Here is a 22273-nt window from a genome sequence, read left to right as displayed (position 1 = left end):
GGCCAAGTCGGCGTCACCACCAGAGCCTTTGACAGGCGAGGACCAACTTTAGTCAGGATAAGTGTACTAGATGTTCCCCTTCAAAATGGCCAATTGTTGGCGCCCTTCCCGCTCAATATTTGGGAAGAGGCCCAGGGCCTTCGCCTATAAATAGTACTAGCCACCCACAGGGTAGAGGGACGGGAGACCGAGACTGAGACCAAGATCCAGAGAGGAATCTGGAGATAAGATAGGCATCTAGAATCAAAGGGACAACGCCACCACAAGAACAGACCCTCGCAAGGCTGTTCTTCCTTGTATTGTTCATCATCAGCCCAAGAGGCAATCCACCATGCCACACACTGGAGTAGGGTATTACACCACAATGGTGGCCTGAACCAGCATAAACCCTGTGTCTCTTGTGTTGTTCTTCTCGTAGTTCACATCCTAGCGATTCGGCGAGGAACAAGTAGGTAGAAGGCGAAACCTCCGCGCGACCCCAGTGTTTGAACCTCAAGGGTCTGCGGGAACCCTAAATCTGCAGATGCAGATAGAACCACGGTTGTACTTGCCCAAGAACCAGCCCCACCACATATAACCCAGACTCACGCAGATTGTACCCTACCCAGTTGGACAGAGAACCAGCTACACCCCTTCTAACCCCAACCCCAGCAGATAGTAACCCAGTTCCCGTTGACACATCACCATCTCCACCACAGAGCACCCAAACACGAGCAGTTAGTAAGGCAACTGCAGTGCCCAAAGCATGAGGACCGCCACTCCGAACCCCAAGTCAATGCTTAAAGCAGAAGAAGAATTGTTCTCAGGTCAGGTTCCATAGCTATGGTTCATACTACTCTGCTCTTGCATCACTGTATTTACTCATACCAACTAATTTCAAATTTGAAGGATCCAATTGAAACTCCAATGGCGCAATAGGTATGTTTTAAACCTATTTCTTTAACGTGTTTGTTGTTGTAACTTGCTCTAAGTTGATTTCAGTTTCAATTGAATAAACACTTATGTTCTCATACCATGCACATTACAAGTGTTGTTATTGCTGTGTAGTTTCCCACACTTATATTCTGTCTATGTTGCTTTGCCTTAAATAGATATGATTCGAACTGTATCTATCTTGATTTGGCAACATAAACTAGAATGATATAGACCATACAGAGACCATACTACATAGATATATGTTTGTTTCATGATGTTATCCTCTTCACCTTACTACTGAACTGGTTTACCAAAATGAGTTTCATATACTACATTGTAAACCTATGATGTGTTTGTTTGTTTCTCTTTTAGTACGCGGATAAAATATTGGAGAAGAGTACCCCGTTATGCAATGGTAAAGGAAGTAATGCAGATAAGGTTCAAGATAGTGAGACATCCCTGTTGGTCTCCAAGAAAGCTGATAAAAACTATATTGAAGACACTGAGACAACCCCAAAGTCCTCTCTTGATGTAGTGTTCGAGTTACTGGCTACTACTGCTGGCACCAGCTCTTCGAACTTGCTGCCTGAATCAGTTCGGCTTCTTGAGTCTCAACTTCAAGTTGAAAGACATCGATCAGATGTTATGCGACAGGAAGCCGAAGGACTGAGGAAGTCCCTGCAGAATTCAGATGCATACTTTCTAGTGCAACAACAAGTGTTGGAGGATTTAAGCGCCAAACAAGAGAAATTTAATAAGCTTGCTAAGCATCTTGCCAGCATTATGGGTACCCATGATATTGTTTCTTGAGATCTTTTGAAGTGGTTTCAGTTCTGGACTTGTTTTGCTGCAACGTTTATATGCTGCTTTGTTCCCTATATTTGCACTGGTGGCGAACTTTGATGCCCAGTCGATGTAATATGTGTAATAGCCGCGATAGCCTAGCGTAAGTTGCTTGCTTATTTATTTCCTTATTGTCTTGTTTATTTGTTTTCTTGTAGTCAGTGCAGTTCTTTTTCCACGGTTTGCTCGTGGCCGCAATAACCTATTTTTTTAAAACTAGTCCACAATAACAATGGGCTACATGTTTACTGTAGTTAACATGGGCCTCCTACGGGCCGTAGAAACAATGGGCCTTCTAAGGTCTGTAGAGACAATGGGCCTTCTATGGGGCATAGAAACAATGGGCCTTATACGGGCCGTACACACAATGGGCCTTCTACGGGCGGTGTCATCAATGGGCCTTCTACGGGCCGTATGATCGGTTGGCCAAACATGGGCCAATAAAAGACCGCATTATGGTCGTAAATGGGCTAGAGTTGGAATCGTCCGTTCATGGGCCGACCATAACGGCCGTATTTGATGACGCTATGAAAACGGCCCAACGTATTAATGGGCCACAAATGGGCCGACTGCAACCACAGGTTGAATTTGGCCCACAAGCAGAAAATGACAGTAACGGGTCATAAGTAAACGAATGTTGGAAATGAGCCCAAGAATAAATGGGCCCTGAGAAGGCTGAAAGATAACATGGGCTGGAAACGGCCCAACAGAATAATGGAATATTAATGGGTATAAAGTGATACACTATTCATTATGGGCCAGTTTCACCACGTGTCGTTAATGGGTATAAAGTGATACACTGTTCATTACGGGCCAGTTTTACCACAGGTCGTTAATGGGCCGAGAGTTACAAAGGGCCTCATATGGGCCGAAAGACGTCATGGGCCATACATGGGGCGGAAGTTAAAACGGGCTGGAATTATATTCGACGGCCCATATGACGCTACTGGGCCTAATTCGGATAGGCCGTAAACGGGCCCTAGGTTAGCGGGCTATAAATGGGATATATGTGAACATGCCATTAACAGGCTTGTCGTGGGCCAGCCTGCCACCTTTTGACCAAGTCAAATGGAGCGGCCTTTTCACAGGAATGGGCCTCTGTTGGGATGTGCCACGTGTCGACGTATCATAGGCGCCTTGGGTCCAATGAGTGGATGACATCTGTCCCAACGGTGAGCCGACACGTGTTTCCTCCAGCCAATGATGATTCTACACATGGAAAAAACCCATTGGTCGGGGCTGTTAATGGGTTATCGGATCCAAAACCGGACCCAATAGCTTAACGGCGTTCCATTACGGTGGATGCCACGTGTCGGTCACCCTTGACGAAAGCACTTATGTGATGTGCAATTTATCGTCATGGAAGTGTACACTTCCGTGATGATAATTTTGGTAATGTCATGAAACACTTCTACAACAGCACATGTATGACTATCTTGATTCTGTCATAAAATCGTCATGGATGTACATGCATGACAGAAAATGTGACCTACTATGACAAACACGTATCATCACGGAAGTGTAATTTTTTGTAGTGGTACTACACAGGCCTTTTTTTCAACATCAGCAATGCAACTGGGCTGACAGTTGTACACAATATCCGGGTCAACTTGTTATTCTCCGCCCCGCTTGGCTGCAAACTTTCCTAGGAGGTATGCATTAGGCTTAACAAGAAAATGGAATTTAAGAAATAATAAATGGGATGTAATTATAATCACTGGGCACTAACTATAAAAAAGCACCAAACACGTCATTAGTTTAAAAAATATATTATTATTGGAATTTGAACATTTTAATTTCATTACTTGTTGCGCGCGCAATATTTCATTGGATTTTTACGTAATACAACTTTATTTTTAAATTATATTTAATCTGACTAGAAATTTCGGATAAAAATATTTAGGATCCCATCAAAATGTAGGAAAACTTTTTGAATTCTGTTTTGAGCGGTTGGTTGAAATTATTAATCATTGTCCTAGCTAGAAAATTGGTTGTACTTTTAACAAACTGTAAATGAGTTGTAGTAAATTCCATTAGAATTCAAAAATGGGTTGTACATTCTTACAAATCGCAAATGGGCTATATGTTCTCTGCCACACACTTGTGGGCCTTCTAAGTTGACGCGTCCCCTAAAAAAACTAAGTTGACGCGTATGCAAGGCTGTCAAGTTATAGTCAACACACGGTTCTAGCATCAGTGGCCGTTGGATGTCCATCCAATGGATGTCGTGCTTCTTCCTCAATCTCAGATATTCTTGTTTCAGCCGCCCAAAAAATGATTCCTCCCCCTAACATCTGGGGCACACTATTTCGGAGGATGAGCTGTGGGCCTACTAAGTTGACGTGTACCAAGGGCTTTGTCAACTTAGTCAATATAAACGATTCTAGTTGCAGTGACCATACGATGTCCATCCAACGGCCGTAGTGTTTCTTCAACCTCTGGTCTTCTTGCTCCAGCCGCCCAAAGCAGCGCCGGTCATGCCGCATGCTCCTGCCTCCCGTGGCTGACTGTGATGCCGCGGAGGCCTCACCACCGCTGGCCAGGCCATCTCTCTACTTACACACCCCTTGTAATTTTGCGGCGATGGCAACCTCACACCACAACCGAACCAGTGAACCCTCGTACTCCTCCCCGCGCGGGCTTCCACTGCCGCATCTTCCCCAGCTCCGCATCGTCCCCTTCCTAGGCCTCGCCGTCGTCCAACGCTCTGGTGCTCTCGCCGCGGCGTGGTCAACGTGGTAAAGGAACGACTTACATTGGAAGAGTACTGTATGTGAAGAGGCTGACAGCTGGGTCCACGACAGCCACAAGGAAGTGCCTCCTTATTACACGCAAAATAATTATTCCTCCACCCGACAGCATGGACCCACCGGAGGGGCCTCCGTATTTCGCGAAAAAATGTTTCCCCCCTGACTACTGGGACCGACCAGCTACATCTTCGCACGCAAGGAAGTGCGTCCATATTACGGGCAAAAAAATGATTCGCTCCCTGACTACTGGGACCCACCAGCTACATCTTCGCATGCAAGGAAGTGCCTGACAGTCGGGACCTACCTGGTCGAAGCTTACGTAGCATTGTCATTCCGGTCGCGAACGTATACGTACATACCGGTCGATGTAGAGGCACGCACGTGTAGTAGTAGAGGCGCGCACGTAGCATGTACACGTACATACAACGGCCAGGGTGCAAGAAAGAAAATACGGCCATGTACGTACATACGGGCGGGATCTCGAACGCCTACTCATGCATACGTACGGCCAGGGCTCGTGTACATGGCTGGGTCAGAATGGAGAAACTGCGTCATCGTCGTGTTTATGGTGAGCCAACCGGCTAGGCCGGAATGGAATGCGTTGTCATGTTCATCGAGAGGGCTTGGACGGAATAACCGATGGAAACAAGGCCTGGCGTACCGCAGAATGGAGGAAACAGCCTTGTGTTTGACCAGCCATGGTCGAAACAGGATCCTGTTCATCGGGAGGGGTCTGGCGTACCGCAAAACGGAGGAAAAGGACTTCAGTTGGACCTCCTACAGTCGAAACAGGGTCATGTTGATCGGGAGGGGTGTGGCATACCGCAAATCAGAGGAAACGGACTTGTGTTGGAGCGCTACAGTCAAAATGGGGGTCCTGTTCATCGGGAGGGGTGTGGCGTACCGCAAAACGGGACTCCATGGGATACTGTTCATCTCCACCGTCGACCTCCTCCAGCCTCCACGGGCTACTGTTCATCCACTGTCGACCTCCTCCAGCCTCCACCTGTGACTGTTCATCCATGGGCCCCTGTTCATCCAGCCTCCACCGCGCGCTCCTCCACCGGCTACTGTTCAACCAGCCCTCTCCACTAGGGCCTATTCAACCACCCCACCACGGGGCTACTGTTCATCCAGCCCTCCACCGTCTACTGTTCAACCAGCCCTCCACCGGCTACTGTTCAACCTTCCCTCCACGGGGTCCTGTTCATCCAGCCCTCCACGGGGTCCTGTTCATCCATGCCCAACCGGCTCGATCAATCGGGGTCCTGTTCATCCAACCCCCCACCAGGAACTGTTCATCCAAGCCCCCAACAACACTCACTATTCATCAAGGGAAGGAGGCAGCAGGTTCGATCGGCTTCAGTTAGCAGCAGTAGCGAACGAAGGAATCGCTCGATCGGGTTCAGTAACGCGTAGCCTGCAGTGCAACTGCTCGGGTTTAGTAGGTGAACGCTTCGCTCGGGTTCAGTTAGAGCCCAACGCCTCGCACCCACGCGTGTACGTGTACGAGAGAAACGCGCATCGCTTGGCCCCCGACCACCCATCGTAACCGGGAACTCCCCGATATATTCCTCTCCCTCGCTTCTACCTTGTTTTTTTGTCATGCACGGCCCAAAGAATGTCATGCAGCTGCATCTCCAGCCCTCCCAGGACAAAAAGCCCATTTTCTATCATGATTTTTTTCATAGAAGTAGGAGCCCACCACATCTATGATGATACCGGGTTTTATCACAATTATCGTCATAGAAGTGTCATAAGTATGACAGGAAAAACTTCGTTCGGCCCAAAATGTCACGGATGTGTCTTTTTTTTGTAGTGTGTAGGTGTGCGAGTTCTTTCTGTAACCAAGCATAAAACCTTCATGTGCTCTCGGTGCAAATTTAGAATTGTGATGAGGATCTCTAATCCAACATTTAGCACCGAAGACTTTGAAATAACTCACATTGGGTTTCTTGTCAGTGAGGAGTTCATATGAGGTCTTCTTGAAGAATTTGTGAAGATATACCCTATTGATGTTGTGGTCCTGTTCAGCCAACCCCCCACCGGGAACTGTTCATCCAAGCCCCCAACAACGCTCACTATTCATCAAGGGAAGGAGGCAGCAGGTTCGATCGGCTTCAGTTAGCAGCAGTAGCGAACGAAGGAATCGCTTGATCGGGTTCAGTAACGCGTAGCCTGCAGTGCAACTGCTCGGGTTCAGTAGGTGAACGCTTCGCTCGGGTTCAGTTAGAGCCCAACGCCTCGCACCCACGCGTGTACGTGTACGATAGAAACGCGCATTGCTCGGCCCCCGACCACCCATCGTAACCGGGAACTCCCCAATATATTCCTCTCCCTCGCTTCTACCATGTTTTTTTGTCCTGCACGGCCCAAAGAATGTCATGCAGCTGCATCTCCAGCCCTCCCAGGACAAAAAGCCCATTTTCTATCATGATTTTTTTCATAGAAGTAGGAGCCCACCACATCTATGATGATACCGGGTTTTATCACAATTATCGTCATAGAAGTGTCATAAGTATGACAGGATAAAATCCGTTCGGCCCAAAATGTCACGGATGTGTCTTTTTTGTAGTGTGTAGGTGTGCGAGTTCTTTCCGTAACCAAGCATACAACCTTCATGTGCTCTCGGTGCAAATTTAGAATTGTGATGAGGATCTCTAATCCAACATTTAGCACCGAAGACTTTGAAATAACTGGGTTTCTTGTCAGTGAGGAGTTCATATGAGGTCTTCTTGAAGAATTTGTGAAGATATACCCTATTGATGATGTGGCACATGGTATCAATTGCCTCATGCCAGAAGTGACGAGTCGTCTTGTATTCATCAAGCATAGTGCAAGCCATCTCAACAAGAGTCCTTTTCTTGCGTTCCACGACGCCATTCTGCTGAGGAGTGTATGGGTCACATAACTCGTGAGTAATACCAAGTTCATCAAGATAGTCATCAAGACCTGTATTCTTGAAATCGGTACCATTGTCACTCCAGACATGCTTGATCTTCACACCGAAATTCTTTGAGTCCCTTGAGGAAAATCGTTTGTAGACTTCCTGCACTTCAGTTTTGTAAGTGATGATATGCACCCATGTGTAAAAAGAATAGTCATCAACAATAACAAAGCCGTATAGAGATGCTGCATTTGTTAGTGTGGCATAATGAGTAGGGCCAAAGAGATCCATGTGAAGCAATTCAAAAGTACGAGTGGTAGTCATGATAGTCTTCGAGGGATGCTTGGACTTGGTCATCTTTCTAGCCTCACAAGCCCCACAAAGATGGTCTTTGAGGAATTTGACACCCTTGATGCCAATGACGTGCTTCTTCGAGAGAGAGAGAGAGAGTATATAAGTTCCTCATGTCGGCATGACCTAGTCGTCGATGCCATAACCAGCCTCCTGAAGCTTTTGCAAGTAGACATGTGGTAGGTTGTGGTCCTGCAGAGAAATCAACAATATACAAGTCTACTCTCCTAAATCCTTCGAAGACTTGTTTTGCCTTTGTCAGCGTAGGTGATATGCTTCAAATGCGATGGAGATAAAGTAGTGTCCATCAATAAGTTCTTGTCACCGGTCATGTGATTTTACATCCACTGCCGAGGACCCACTCAGTAGCTTTGGGTTGATCATCCTACAATTGAATTAGTGCATCTTACAAACACATATACTTCATTAGTGAATAATATGACATCAAATTCGTTAGATAGAATTTCATCAAGCAGTATAACAGATATAGTAGTATAAGGACATGAGAAATGAGTAATCCTTTCTTCATGATTAGCTGGCATCCTTTCAAGCATTTAGGTCTCCAGCAAATTCTTCAGACATTCAAGTTCATCTGGAGACCTGGCCCTGCATAAGAGATTAGTTCTTTTTCTTCACCACCCACATCTGAAGGGGTGGCAAAGAGTTCATCATTCTGCGAGCTCCATAAGAGAAAGGTGGCATTGAAGCCAGTGCACTTCATTTCACAGAAGAGGGGTTAGAGTAAGCATATGAATAAGCAGAAAAATCCTTCGAGGACTTATAAACATAATGATTTGAAGAATAATGCACATATTCATAACCCTTAGGTTTTCCCTGTGAAACAGAAGTGTTAGCATGATGATGTTCATATGAGGATTTGGATCCATATGAGGAATTTGATCCACGTGAGGAATTTGGTCCATATGAGGACTTGGATCCATATGAAGACTTTGGTCCATATGAAGAATTTGATCTGGGGTTCCTATTCTTCACAGGTGGTGTCATGAGGACATTCACCTAAAGACTTTCAAGGCATCTTTTGGGAACCCAGATTTTCTTCATAGGGGGGCCGTTCCTGCAGTTAGTACCAACATATCTTGCGAATACTTCACCATTCTCATTTTTGAACAGTTTGTAGTTGGAGTCAAATGACTCATCAGATGAACATGAAGATTCACATGTAAATCCAGATAAAGTGGATGGATCTACGGGAGGTCCTTTCGCAGCAACCCATGATGTTTTGGGATACTGCTAAGGTTTCCAGTAGATCCAATCAGCATTGAGTTTCCTCCCAAAGGCAATACCCTCTTTCCTAGGGTTTCTATTGAGGATCTGCTTTTTAAGCACATCACAAAGAGCATGATGCCCTTTGAGGCTTTTATACATGCCTTTCACATACAATTCCTTCAACCTTGCATTATCGTCAGTGATACTTGTGGTATCCTCAGATGAGGAATTTGTGACCACATAAACAGTTTAAGAATTTGCAGGAATAGAAGCATTTGAACTTTCAGGTGAGGCATTAGCAGATTCATGTTCAATGCATTTCAAACATGGTGGAATGAATTCTTCCTAAGCGGAACTGATCTGTTGAGCAAGCAATGAATTATTTTCCTTCTAAAGATCCTCATAACTCACTCTTAGCTTCTCAAGATCTTGCTTTCTTTGAAGAAATTCATAAGAAAGCTTCTCATGATTGGCTAGGAGAGTGTTATGATGACTCTGAAGGTTATCAAACTTAGACTGTAGTCGCTAAAGATTATCAGCCAGAGTTTTAGTCCGATCCATTTCCTCACACAACATGTCATCGCTTTTGTCTAGCTGATTTTGAACCTTTTCCAAAGCCTTTTGTTGTTTGACAGCAATCTTAGCAAGTTTGGAATAACTAGGTTTGAGGTTTGCATCAGATTTATCCTCACTTGATTCAGAGGAGGGATATTTGAGTACTTTGGCACCTTTTGCCATGAAGCAGTAGGTGGGAGCATAGTCATCATGGCCATTGTCAGCAGTGTTGGAGTCGACATTTTCTTTTTTCTTCACAATTGAAGATGGACTTGCTGATGAAAGCAGTAACGAGAGCTAGGCTCGCCACACCAGAGTCTGACTCCCTAGATACCTCCTCTTCCTCATTTTCCTCAGATTCAGCTTCAGATTCCATTTCCTTGCCAATGAATGCCCGAGCCTTTTTGGAACTGCTCTTCTTGTGATATGAAGACTTTGAAGATTTTGATGATGAGGACTTTGAAGATTTCTTCTTCTTATTCGAGTCATCTGAACTATCATCCTTGTACTTTTTCTTCTTTGATTCCTTTGCCCACCGAGGACAATCAGTAATGTAGTGGCCAGGTTTCTTGCATTTGTGGCAAGTCCTCTTCTTGTAATCGTGGGATAAGGAATCTGATCTCATGTCATCACCTCTTGAAGATTTTCCAAAGCGACCACGTCTTGAGAACTTCTGTAATTTCCTCACGAGCATTGGTAGCTCCTGGCTTAGTTCTTTAGGATCACCAAGGCTGCTATCGGAATCTTCACTTTCAGATTCGGAAACTGCCTTGGCCTTCAGAGCACGTGATCTCACATAGCTTGGCCTGTAGAGGTCTCTCTTCTCAGCTAGTTGAGTATTTAGCCTCTCGAGGATATCAGCAGGATCTAGTGACTTGTAGTCTCCATGTTCTTGAATCATCAGTGCAACTGTATTGAATGAGGAAACAAGTGATCTTAGCAATTTCTTCACCACCTCATGGTCAGTGATGTCAGTGGAACCAAGTGCTTGAAGCTCATTTGAGATATCAGTGAGGCGATTGAAGGTTTGCTAAACATTTTCGTTGTCGAGTCTTTTGAAGCGGTTGAAGAGATTGTGAAGAACGTCAACTCAAGAGTCACGTTGGGTTGAGACTCCTTCGTTGACCTTGGACAACCTATCCCAGATAAGCTTTGCTGTCTCCAAAGCACTCACTCTGCCGTATTGTCCTTTTCTAAGATGGCCACATATGATATTCTTCTCTTGAGAGTCGAGTTGCTTGAATCTCTTCACATCAGCAGCGTTCACGAAAGGAGTGACAGTAGGAACGCCATTTTCCACAACGTACCAGAGATCGTTGTCAATTGCCTTAAGATGCATGCGCGTCTTATTCTTCTAGTAGAGGCAGTCCATCCCATTGAAGGTAGGACACCCAGCCAAGACCTTGATCCTGCCTGCAGTCGACATAAATAAAACTCCAGGTGGTTAAACCAAAATCACACAGAACAATGGAGTACCTTGCTTTGATACCAATTGAAAGTGCGCTATATCGACCAGAGGGGGGTGAATAGGCAATTTTTACAAATTCGTCACTAAGGAAATTCAACTTCAGGAATTTCCTAAGCAACAAACTACAAGCAGCAGAATGAGTACTCAGCTGCATGCATAACAAAGCAGTAGCATAGTCATCATGATGAAATGCAACATACACAGAGCACAAGTAGCGTGTAAACAGGATACGCAGGCTGAAAACAAAGTGACTAAAGAATTAGGATTGAGGAAATTGAGAAAGTCTTCAGTCAAAGTCTTCAAACGGTAACGATCAATTTCATCAACACATGAATGAGGAAATGAAAGGGTTGAGGAAATAGAACCAGTAGCTTGGTGAAGATGAGGATTTGGTAGACCAATTCCAACTACTGTGACAGTTGTACGTCTAGTTGAGCGGCTAGGTATTTAAACCTGAGGACACACAGTCCCGGACTCATAGTCCTCACTATATTCTCCTTGAGCTAAGGTCACACAGACCTCGCCCAATCACTTGTGGTAAGTCTTTAGGTGACTTCCAAACCTTCACATACTCGGTCACTCGGTGATCCACAATTCCTCTTGGATGTTGTAGACCATGACACCTAACCGTTTGGAGGATGCACAATCCTCAAAGGTAACAAGCATCGGTTCCACACAGGAATAACCTCTTCAGTGATGCTCAATCACTTTGGGTTGTAGGTGTTTGGGTTCGGGTTTTTCCTCATTGATTATTTTTGCTCAAAGTCCTTGGAGGATGGGATGCTCTGAATGACAAGTGTCAGTTTCTCTCGGAGTAGCCGACCAGCTAGTGGTTGTAGGGGGCGGCTATTTATAGCATAGGAGTAGTCTGATATGATAAGACATAAACACCCTTCAATGATATGACTGTTAGGTGGATAGGGTATTTTGGATAGCTGGCCCATAGCATAGCAACGGTCGGAAATTTGAGCTCTCAAATTCCTCAGGGCTATCATGTACCTCACTTGTAGGCAATCCGCACTGGCGAATTCTTAACTCCTTAGTCAGGATAAATTCCTCAGAGACCAGAAGATCTTCGTCTCTATCACTGAAGAAATTGACTGAACTGTATGAGATTTCCAATGGCTTCACTCGAAAGGATTGGATAGGTGTAGGATTTTGAGATGAGCATCACTTGGAAAGTGTTTCCTTAGTTTTACCTCAACCCCTTTTAACAGTACGGTGTTTCCTATGACTCAAGAAAGAGAAAATGAAACTACGAAAACAAAAATCTTCATGCTTCATAATCCTCGCATCAATATCAAAGTCTTGAAGGTCACACCAATTTCTTCACTTTCAAGTCTTCAAGAAAAACAAAGTTTTCAACTAAAGACATTCATTTTTAGGGGTCGACTTTCTTCGTAAATATCAAACTCCTCATAGACTTATAGAACCTGTGTACACTCACAAACACATTAGTCCCTTAACCTATAAGTCTTAAATACACCAAAATCACTAAGGGGTACTAGATGCACTTACAACCATCCTATGATGTTTGAGTAGATTCGTTTTGTCCTATTGGTTGATTGATGATCGTGATTGGTTTGAGTTGTATGTTTCATTTTGGTGTTGTCCTATGGTGCCCTCCATGTCACACAAGCATGCATGTGGGATTACCACTGTAGGATGTTTCAATACGTTCATAATTCGCTTATTCTGGGTGGCTAGAGTGGTAGAAGCTTATGCTTGAGTAAGGGGGTTGTTGCGTATGGGAGTAAAGATGACTTGATACTTAATGTTATTGTTGGGTTTTAACTTAATGATCTTTGGTAGTTGCAGATGCTTTCTAGAGTTCCAATCAGAAGTGCATATGATTCAAGTCTAGAAGGTATGTTAGCTCATGACTCTCCCTCATATAAAATTGCAATAATGATTACCGATCTAGTTATCGATTGCCTAGGGACAAAATCTTTCTATTGTGTTACAAAATCTTTCTACTAAATAATTAAATTTATTATCTTGCATATTACTCGTAGTTTTATCCTCGCTAAGTACATCTAGTTTTATCCTTGAAAGCTTGTCCTATCACCTACAAAATAGTTTCATACTTGTTCTAGGTAAAGCGAACGTTAAGTGTGCATAGAGTTGTATCGGTGGTCAATAGAACTTGAAGGGAATATAAATCCTACCTTTAGCTCCTTGTTGGGTTCGACACTCTTATTTATCAAAAAAGCTACAATTGGTCCCCTATACTTGTGGGTTATCAGCTGCGCCTTCTCGAGTTTGAGTTTCTTCTTATCTGTCTTCTTGATGCTTGCATAAATTGCCCTCATCACTACTACTTCTTGAGCTTGCGTTGATTTTACCCTTGAAGAGGAAAGGGTGATGCAGCAAAGTAGAGATAAGTATTTCCCTCAGTTAAGAACCAAGGTATCAATCTAGTAGGAGGCAGAAGCAAGTCTCCAATATATGTACCTACCCAAACTAACAAACACTTGCACACAACGCGAAAAAGGGCTGTTAATCCCTTCACGATCACAAACAAGAGTGAGATCTAATAGAGATAGGTATAAAAGATAAGTAAAAGAGCAAACTAAAGTAAATATAAATAAAGTGCAGCAAGGTGTGTTTTTTTGGTTTATAGATATGAAAATATGATGGAAAATAGACCCGGGGGCCATATGTTTCACTAGAGGATTCTCTCTTGAAGAACACATACGATGGGTAAACAAATTACTATTGAGCAACTGATAGAAAAGAACATAATTATGAAGACATCTAAGGCAATGATCATGAATACATGATCATGCAAAGCAATATGACAATGATGGTATGTGTCATAACAAACAGAACGGTGGAAGTTGCATGGCAATATATCTCGGAATGGCTATGGAAATGCCATAATTGGTAGGTATGGTGGCTGTTTTGAGGAAAGCTATATGGTGGGTTTAATGCATTGGCGAAAGTTGCACGGTACTAGAGAGGCTAGCAATGGTGGAAGGGTGAGAGTGCGTATAATCCATGGACTCATTAGCCATCAAAGCAAAGTACTCATACGCATGCTCCTAGGGGGGCAAATTGGTAGGAAAAGACCATCACTTATCCCCGACCGCCACTCATAAGGAAGACAATCAAAAAATAAATCATGCTCTGACTTCATCACATAACGGTTCACCATACGTGCATGCTTTGGGAATCACAAACTTTAACACAAGTATTTCTACCAATCCACAATTACTCACTACCATGACTCTAATATCACCATCTTCATATCTCAAAACAAATGGAAGGAAACAAACTTCTAATATTATTCAATGCTCTTATATGAAAGTTTTTATTATATCCCTCTTGGATGCCCATCATATTAGGACTAAATTCATAACCTAAGAAAATTACCATGTTGTTTAAAGACTCTCAAAATAATATAAATGAAGGATGAGTTCATCAATTTCTATAAAATAAAACCATCGTCGTGCTCTAAAAAGATATAAGTGAAGTACTAGAGCAACTACCTAGCTCAAAAGATATAAGTGAAGCATATAGAGTATTCTAATAAATTCATGATTAATGTGTGTCCCTCTCAAAAGGTGTGTACAGCAAGGATGGTTGTGGCAAACTAAAAAGCAAAGACTCATATCATACAAGACGCTCCAAGAAAAACACATATCATGTGGTGAATAAAAATATAGCCTCAAGTAAATTTATCGATGGATTGAAGACAAAAGAGGGGATGCCATCCGGGGCATCCCCAAGCTTGGATTCTTAGTTGTCCTTGAATATTACCTTGGGGTGCCTTGAGCATCCCTAATCTTAGGCTCTTGCCACTCCTTATTCCGTGGTCCAATAAAACCTTACCCAAAACTTGAAAACTTCACAACACAAAACTCAACAGAAAACTCGTAAGCTCCATTAGTATAATAAAATAAATCACCACTTTAGATACTGTTGTGGACTCATTATTAATTATATTGATCTAATATCTACTTTATTCCAACTTCTCCATGGTTCATACCCCCTGATACTACCCATTGATTCAACAAAATAAGCAAACAACACATAGAAAACAGAATCTGTCAAAAACAGAACAGTCTGTAGTAATCTGGAAACTTCGTATACTTCTGTAACTCCAACAATTCTGAAAAATTAGGAAAGCCTAGGAAAATTGTATATCAATCTTGTGTAAAAGATCAGAATTTTATCACACTTTTGTGAATTTGAACATTTCTGCTACTGGACGCAAAAGTTTATGTTTTTCAGCAAGATCAAATCAACTATCACCATAGACCATCCCAAAGGTCTTACTTGGCCCAAACACTAATTGAAACATTAAAACACAATTACTATAGAATGAATAATGTGTATTTATTACAAAAATAGTAGCAAAAAAATTGGGTTGCCTCCCAACAAGCGCTATTGTTTAACGCCCCTAGCTAGGCATATAACATAGGTCTAGGCATTATCATCTTTGGTATTTGATTCTTCAATTGCACGTTTATAACCCCTAGGAGATTCTTTGGGTTTATTGATAATCACACTCCTAGGTAATAAATGAAGAAATTCATTTGTAGCAATTGGTTTTTTAACAATATTGACGAAGCTAGGGTAAATACTTATCATCTTAATATCTTCGTTTCCTTCACTAGATGATTCACCCTTATTCTTAGGAACATAAATAAACTTAGTAGCTTTCATAGAAGGAAATTTTGGAGTGGTTTTAACAGCAGCAAAAGCGGAACCCAAGGTTGTAATAATGTCTTCTAACTTATCAATTCTAGTAGAACCTTGATCTATTTTCTCATTAACTATAGGCTCCTTTTCCTTTGGATTATTTAAAGTGATTTCTACCTTTGATCCAATTTGAGTAATGTGATTATGGATCTTTTTATCCAAATTTTCAATAAGCTCCGCGGTAGAAATTTTGTTCTCAATAATATCAAGCCTTTGCATCACATGTTCCAAATTTAAAACTGTTTCATTAACCATGAGTGGTGGTGAACCTACCAAATCTATCATAGCATTATTAGCATCCAAAGTATGGCTACCCAAGAAATTACCTCCAGTAATGGTATCTAGCACATATCTATACCAAGTAGTAACACCCACATAAATTTTTTGGAGGAGGACGATAGTAGCTAGATTGCTTAAGAGTAAATCTATTTTGAGCATTGCAAATTCTATACCAAGCATCTTTTATATTTTCTCCCCCCCCCCGTTTGTTTAAAATTGAGGATCTCACTTTGAAGGGTACTAACAATAGTAGGAGGACTAGCCATGATAGCAAAACAAGCGATCTAGCACACAAGCAAATAGAAAGCAAACGAACAGACGAACAAAAGAGGGCGAATAAAAGGGAAAATATTTTTGTGTTTTCTGAAAATGTTTTAGAAGTGGTGGAGCGGAAAAAGAGAGGAAAATGGCAAATAATGTAAGTGCAAGAGATTAGAGTTTATGATAGGTACTTGGTAGGCTTGATGTAGAACCTCCCTGGCAACGGCGCCAGAAATTCTTCCTGCTACTTCTTGAGCTTGCGTTGATTTTCCCCTTAAAGAGGAAAGGGTGATGCAGCAAAGTAGAGATAAGTATTTCCATTAGTTAAGAATCAATGTATCAATCCAGTAGGAGGCACAAGAAAGTCCCCAATATATGCACCTGCACAAACTAACACTTGCACACAACGCGAAAAAGGGGTTGTCAATCCCTTCACGGTCAAGAACAAGAGTGAGATATAATAGAGATAGGTATAAAAGATAAGTAAAAGAGCAAACTAAAGTAAATATAAATAAAGTGCAGCAAGGTATTTTTTGGGGTTTATAGATCTAAAAATATATGATGGAAAATAAACCCAGGGGCCATAGGTTTCACTAGAGGCTTCTCTCTTGAAGAACACATACGGTGGGTGAACAAAGTATTGTTGAGAAATTGATAGAAAAGCGCATAATTATGAAGACATCTAAGGCAATGGTCATGAATATAGGCATCACGTCTGTGACAAGTAGACCGACTCCTGCCTGCATCTACTACTGTTACTCCACACATCGACTGACTCCTGCCTGCATCTAGAGTATTAAGTTCATAAGAACAGAGAAACACCTTAGGCAAGATGACATGATGTAGAGGGATAAACTCAAGCAATATGACATAAAACCCATATTTTTATCCTTGATGGCAACAATACAATACATGCCTCACTGCCCCTTCTGTCACTTGGTGAGGACACTGCAAGATTGAACCCAAAACTAAGCACCGCTCCCCTTGCAAGAAAAACCAATCTAGTTGGCCAAACCAAACCGATAGTTCGAAGAGGAATACAAAGATATCTTAATCATGCATAAAAGAGTTCATAGAAGATTCAAATGATATTCATAGATAATCTGATCATAAATCCACAATTCATCGGATCTCAACAAACACATTGCAAAAGAAGATTACGTTGAATAGATCTCCAAGAACATCGAGGAGAACATTGTATTGAAGATCAAAAAGAGAGAAGAAGCCATCTAGCTACTAGCTATGGACCTGTAGGTCTGTGGTAAACTACTCACACATCATCTGAAGGGTACCAAGGTTGGTGTAGAGGTCCTCCGTGATTGAATCCCCCTCTGGCGGAGTGCTAGAAAAGTCCCCAAGATGGGATCTCACAGGAACAGAAGCTTGCGGTGGCAGAAAAGTATTTTTGGTGTGCCCTCTGGAATATGGGGAATATTTGGAGATTTCTAGTGCTTGTATTAGGGTTAGGAGGTCCTTGAGGGGCCCACAAGCCCTGGTGGCGCGCCCGTATGGCTTGTGGACTCCTCATGGGTCTTACGACCTCTTCTCCAAGTCTCATGGGTTTCCTCTGGTCCAAGAAAAAACACCGTAAAGTTTTATCCCGTTTGGACTCCGTTTGATATTCCTTTTCTGTAGAAGTCAAAATCAAGGAAAAAAGAGAAACTCACACTGGGCTCTAGGTTAATAAGTTACTCCCAAAAATAATATAAAATAGCATATTAATGCATATAAAACATCCAAAACAGATAATATAATAGCATGGAACAATAAAAAATTATAGATACGTTTGAGACGTATCAATCACATGTCTATCTTTTGCTTCTATCAGATCCTGCTTGATGAGCTCAAGCAGACTCCATACGGCGTACCATGCATATGCATCCCTTGCTGCTTACTTGATCTGCTTGTCAGAGAGTTTGCCGGCCCATCTTTCGTGTTAGTCCTTACTAAAACCATTCTTCTTGACGAGGTAGTAGTTTCAACGAGCAATCCGGCGATATCGGCGAGAGAATCAAAATCCTTGGATTCCTCCGGGTCAGCCCATTCGACCCCGATGTCCTTGTAGTTTCTGACCCGGTTGTCCCACGGCCAGGGGTGGGCATTTAGTTAATATGGTTATTATGGTTTGGATTTTTCGGTTTTATTTTATTTTGATTGTTGCACATTAGCCACCGAAATCATCCATTGAAAAATCAACATTGAACCTAATTCATCAAAAACATATTCGTTTAGTTTTCAGTTAAATTTATACAAGGATGTAATAGTTTGTAGTGCACATACGTGGTGCAAAAAGTTGGTTGGTCACTATTTTAAAAAAACTGGCCAGTCACATGGAAAAGTTGTTTGGTCGCATGCCCAATCATGCAAGCCGTCTAGGAGTTAAAGAAGCTGGTACCTCCTCATTCTATACGAAACAAAATGATATTGACTAATGGACCAATAAAAGCAAGCCATATAGTCATGTCTATGGATATATTTGATTGCTTGTATCTGCATTGGTATTTCCCCAAAGAGGAGAGGATGCTGCAACACAGCAATGTAAGTATTTCCCTCAGTTATGAAACAAAGGTCATCAATCCAGTAGGAGAACCAAGCAACAGTATGTAAACGGTATCTGCACACAAAGAACAAATACTTGCAACCCAATGTGTAAGAGGGGTTGTCATCCCTCCTCGGTATTGAGATAGATTAAATTGTATGAGATTTGATAATTGGATCTAACAAAAACACACAAAGAAAGGTGCAGCAAGGTATTTTTGGGTTTTGGAATAATATATCTGAAAACAATATGATAGAAAATAGACTCGGGGCCCGTAGATTTCACTAGTGGCTTCTCTCGAGAAAATAGCATACGTTGGATAAACAAATTACTATTGGGCAATTGATAGAAAAGAAAATAATTATGACGATATCCAAGGCAATGATCATGTATATAGGCATCACTTTCAACGTTAGTAGATCGACTCCTGCCTACATCTACTACTATTACTCCACACATCGACCGCTATCCAACATGCATCTAGTGTATTAAGTTCATGGAGAAACGGAGTAATGCAATAAGAATGATGACATGATGTAGACAAGATCTATTCATGTAGGAATAGACCCCATATTTTTATCCTTAATAGCAATGACACATGCATGTCATGTCGCCTTCTGTCACTGAGATTGAGCATCGCAAGATCGAACCCACCACAAAGCACCTCTTCCTATTGCAAGAAAAATCAATCAAGTTAGCCTAACTAAACCAAAGTTTAGGAGAACAAATATGAGGCTATAATAATCATGCATATCAGAGATCAAAGAAGACTCAAATAATATTCATAGATAGATCTGATCATAAACTCGCATTTCATTGGATCCCAACAAACACACCGCAAAAACTCATTACATCAAATAGATATCCAAGAACATCAAGGAGAACATTGTATTAATAATCAAAAAGAGAGAAGAAGCCATCTAGCTACTGCCTATGGACCAGTAGGTCTATGGTAAACTACTCACGCATCATTGGAGGATCACCAATGAGGATGGTGAACCCCTCCGTGATCATGTCCCCCTCCGGCAAGGTGCCGGAAAAGTGCTCTAGATTGGATCTCGTGGTTCTAGAACTTGCAGTGGCTGGAATTGTGTTTCGTCGACTCCTCTAAGGTTCTGGAATATTTGGAAATTTATAGTGCTGATAGGCGGTGAGAAGGACTCCCATGGGCCCCACCACCCACCTGAATGCGCTAGGGGCCTCTGGCACGCCCTAGTGGGTTGTGGGCCCCATGGGCCTCCCCTTTGATGCTTCGTTGGCTCTCAAGTTGTCTTTTGGTACAAAAAAATCTCCAAAAAGTTTCATGGCATTTGGACTTTATTTGGTACTAATATTCTGCAAAGTAAAAGAACAACAACTTGCACTGGGGACTATCTCAATAGGTTAGTCCCAAAAAATCATATAAAGTTGCTATAAAATTTATGTAAAACAGCCAAGAATCGTAATATAATAGCATGGAACAATAAAAAATTATAGATACATTGGAGACGTATCAATATTTTAACCTCTCTTTTCCCTAGACTAGAGGACATAACGTAGGCTAGTGTTCCAGTAGATAGGCCTTTTGTTGGAACCAAGCACTGGTGGCCTCGTTTAGTTCGGATTCTCGGCTTCTCTAGACTAATAACCGATAGAAACACTGAACACCGAACTTGACAGATCTGAAAACCACACCATTCACCATAACCCGAATTAACTGGCAATATCGACTAATTTGGTGCGGTTCGGTTTCGGTGTTCGGTTTTTGGTGGTAAAGTGCCCAACCCTACCCATGGTTGCAGCTTTGGCTATATCTCCATTGATACAAAAGCTAATGAATGTGTATCTATCCTTGAGGAGAAACTGGCGAAGAGACGGGCTCACACCTTGAGACCGGCATACCTAGTAAAGGAGACAATTCTAGGCGTAGGAGATTTGGATGAGGGCTACCTTATGTTCTTCAACCGAGAACCATCCCTTCTTCTGGCAATGGGTGTACTCGACGTCCATGTTGATGAATGATACTCGAAAGATATCCATAAATTGTTCAACCTATGCTATCTAGCGCTGGAAGACGTTGTTGTTGGTGGTGTACACGACGTGGATGTTGTTGCTGCCATGGACTAGGACACGATGTTCCTTCGTGACAGTTAGCAAAAGTTATTGCTCTGTATTGCAGGAATTCAACCAAAGCCTGGCATTGCTCGGACGTATAGTAGCGGTACACATGTAGATGCTCACGCATGGCGAGTTGCACAACAGCGACACCTTGTCATCTGTAACTGCTCCTACGTGTGTACTCGAGGTCGAGGCCGGCGAACTTGTTCTTGGTAGGGGAACATTTCATGGAAAACAAAAAAATCGGTTGATGTAGTCATACACCTTCATGATCTGCCCTATCAAGTACCGAATGTACGACACCTCCGTGTTCAGCACACGTTCAGCTCAATAACATCCTCACCTTCTTGATCCAGCAAGACGGGCGAAGTAGTAGATGAGTTATGGCAGCACGATGGCGTGGTGACGATGGTGATGCAACTATCTCCGCAGGGCTTCGCCGAGCACTATGAAAGTATGACCGAGGATGAACTAGAGGGAGAGGGGCGCCGCACATGGCTTGGGAATCATGGTGTGTGTTGCCCCTCTCCCTCTACACATATATAGGTGGGTGAGGAGGGGAGGCAGCCTAGGGTTCCCCCGAGGGGGCCGGATGCCACCCTTGTCCCCTGCCCTAGCCACGGCCCCCCTTGCCTTCTTAGGCGCGCGGGGGGAAGGCACGAGGGGGTGGTGCCCCCCCCCCCTTTCCTTTCTCCCATGTGGAGGCGAAGGCAGGAGGGGCTAGCCCTCCCCCTTTCCTTCTCTATGGCCGGCGGCCAGGGAGAGGGTGCACCAGCCCCTTGTGGGCAGGTGTGTGCCTCCCCTTGGCCCATTAGGCCCATATACTCCATGTAGGTCTCCCAGAACCCCTTCTGGTGACCCAATGAATACTCGGTATGTCCCGAAACATTTCCGGTGACCAAATAGCAACATCCTATATATCAATCTTTATCTTCAGACCATTCCGGAGCTCCTCGTCATGTCTGTGATCCCATCCAGGACTCCGAACAACATTCGGTCATCAACTCACATACTCATACAATATTATATCATCAACGCACATTAAGTGTGCGGACCCTATGGATTCGAGAATGATGTAGACATGACCGAGATGCCTCTCTGGTCAATAACCAATAGCGGGAGCTGGATGTCCATATTGGTTCCTACATATTCTACGAAGATCTTTATTGGTCAAACCTTTATGACAACATACGTAATTCCCTTTGTCTGCCGGTATGTTACTTGCCCAAGATTCGATCGTCGGTATCTTCGTACCTAGTTCAATCTCATTACCGGCAAGTCTCTTTACTCGTTCCGTAATACATCATCTCGTAACTAACTCCTTAGTCACTTTGCTTGCAAGCTTCTTGTGATGTGTATTACCAAGAGGGCCCAGAGATACCTCTTCGATACAT

This window comes from Triticum aestivum, chromosome 5B (assembly GCF_018294505.1).
Source record: "Triticum aestivum cultivar Chinese Spring chromosome 5B, IWGSC CS RefSeq v2.1, whole genome shotgun sequence".
Lineage (NCBI taxonomy): Eukaryota > Viridiplantae > Streptophyta > Magnoliopsida > Poales > Poaceae > Triticum > Triticum aestivum.
The sequence above is the reverse complement of the archived record's forward strand: the minus strand, read 5'-3'. Positions refer to the sequence as shown.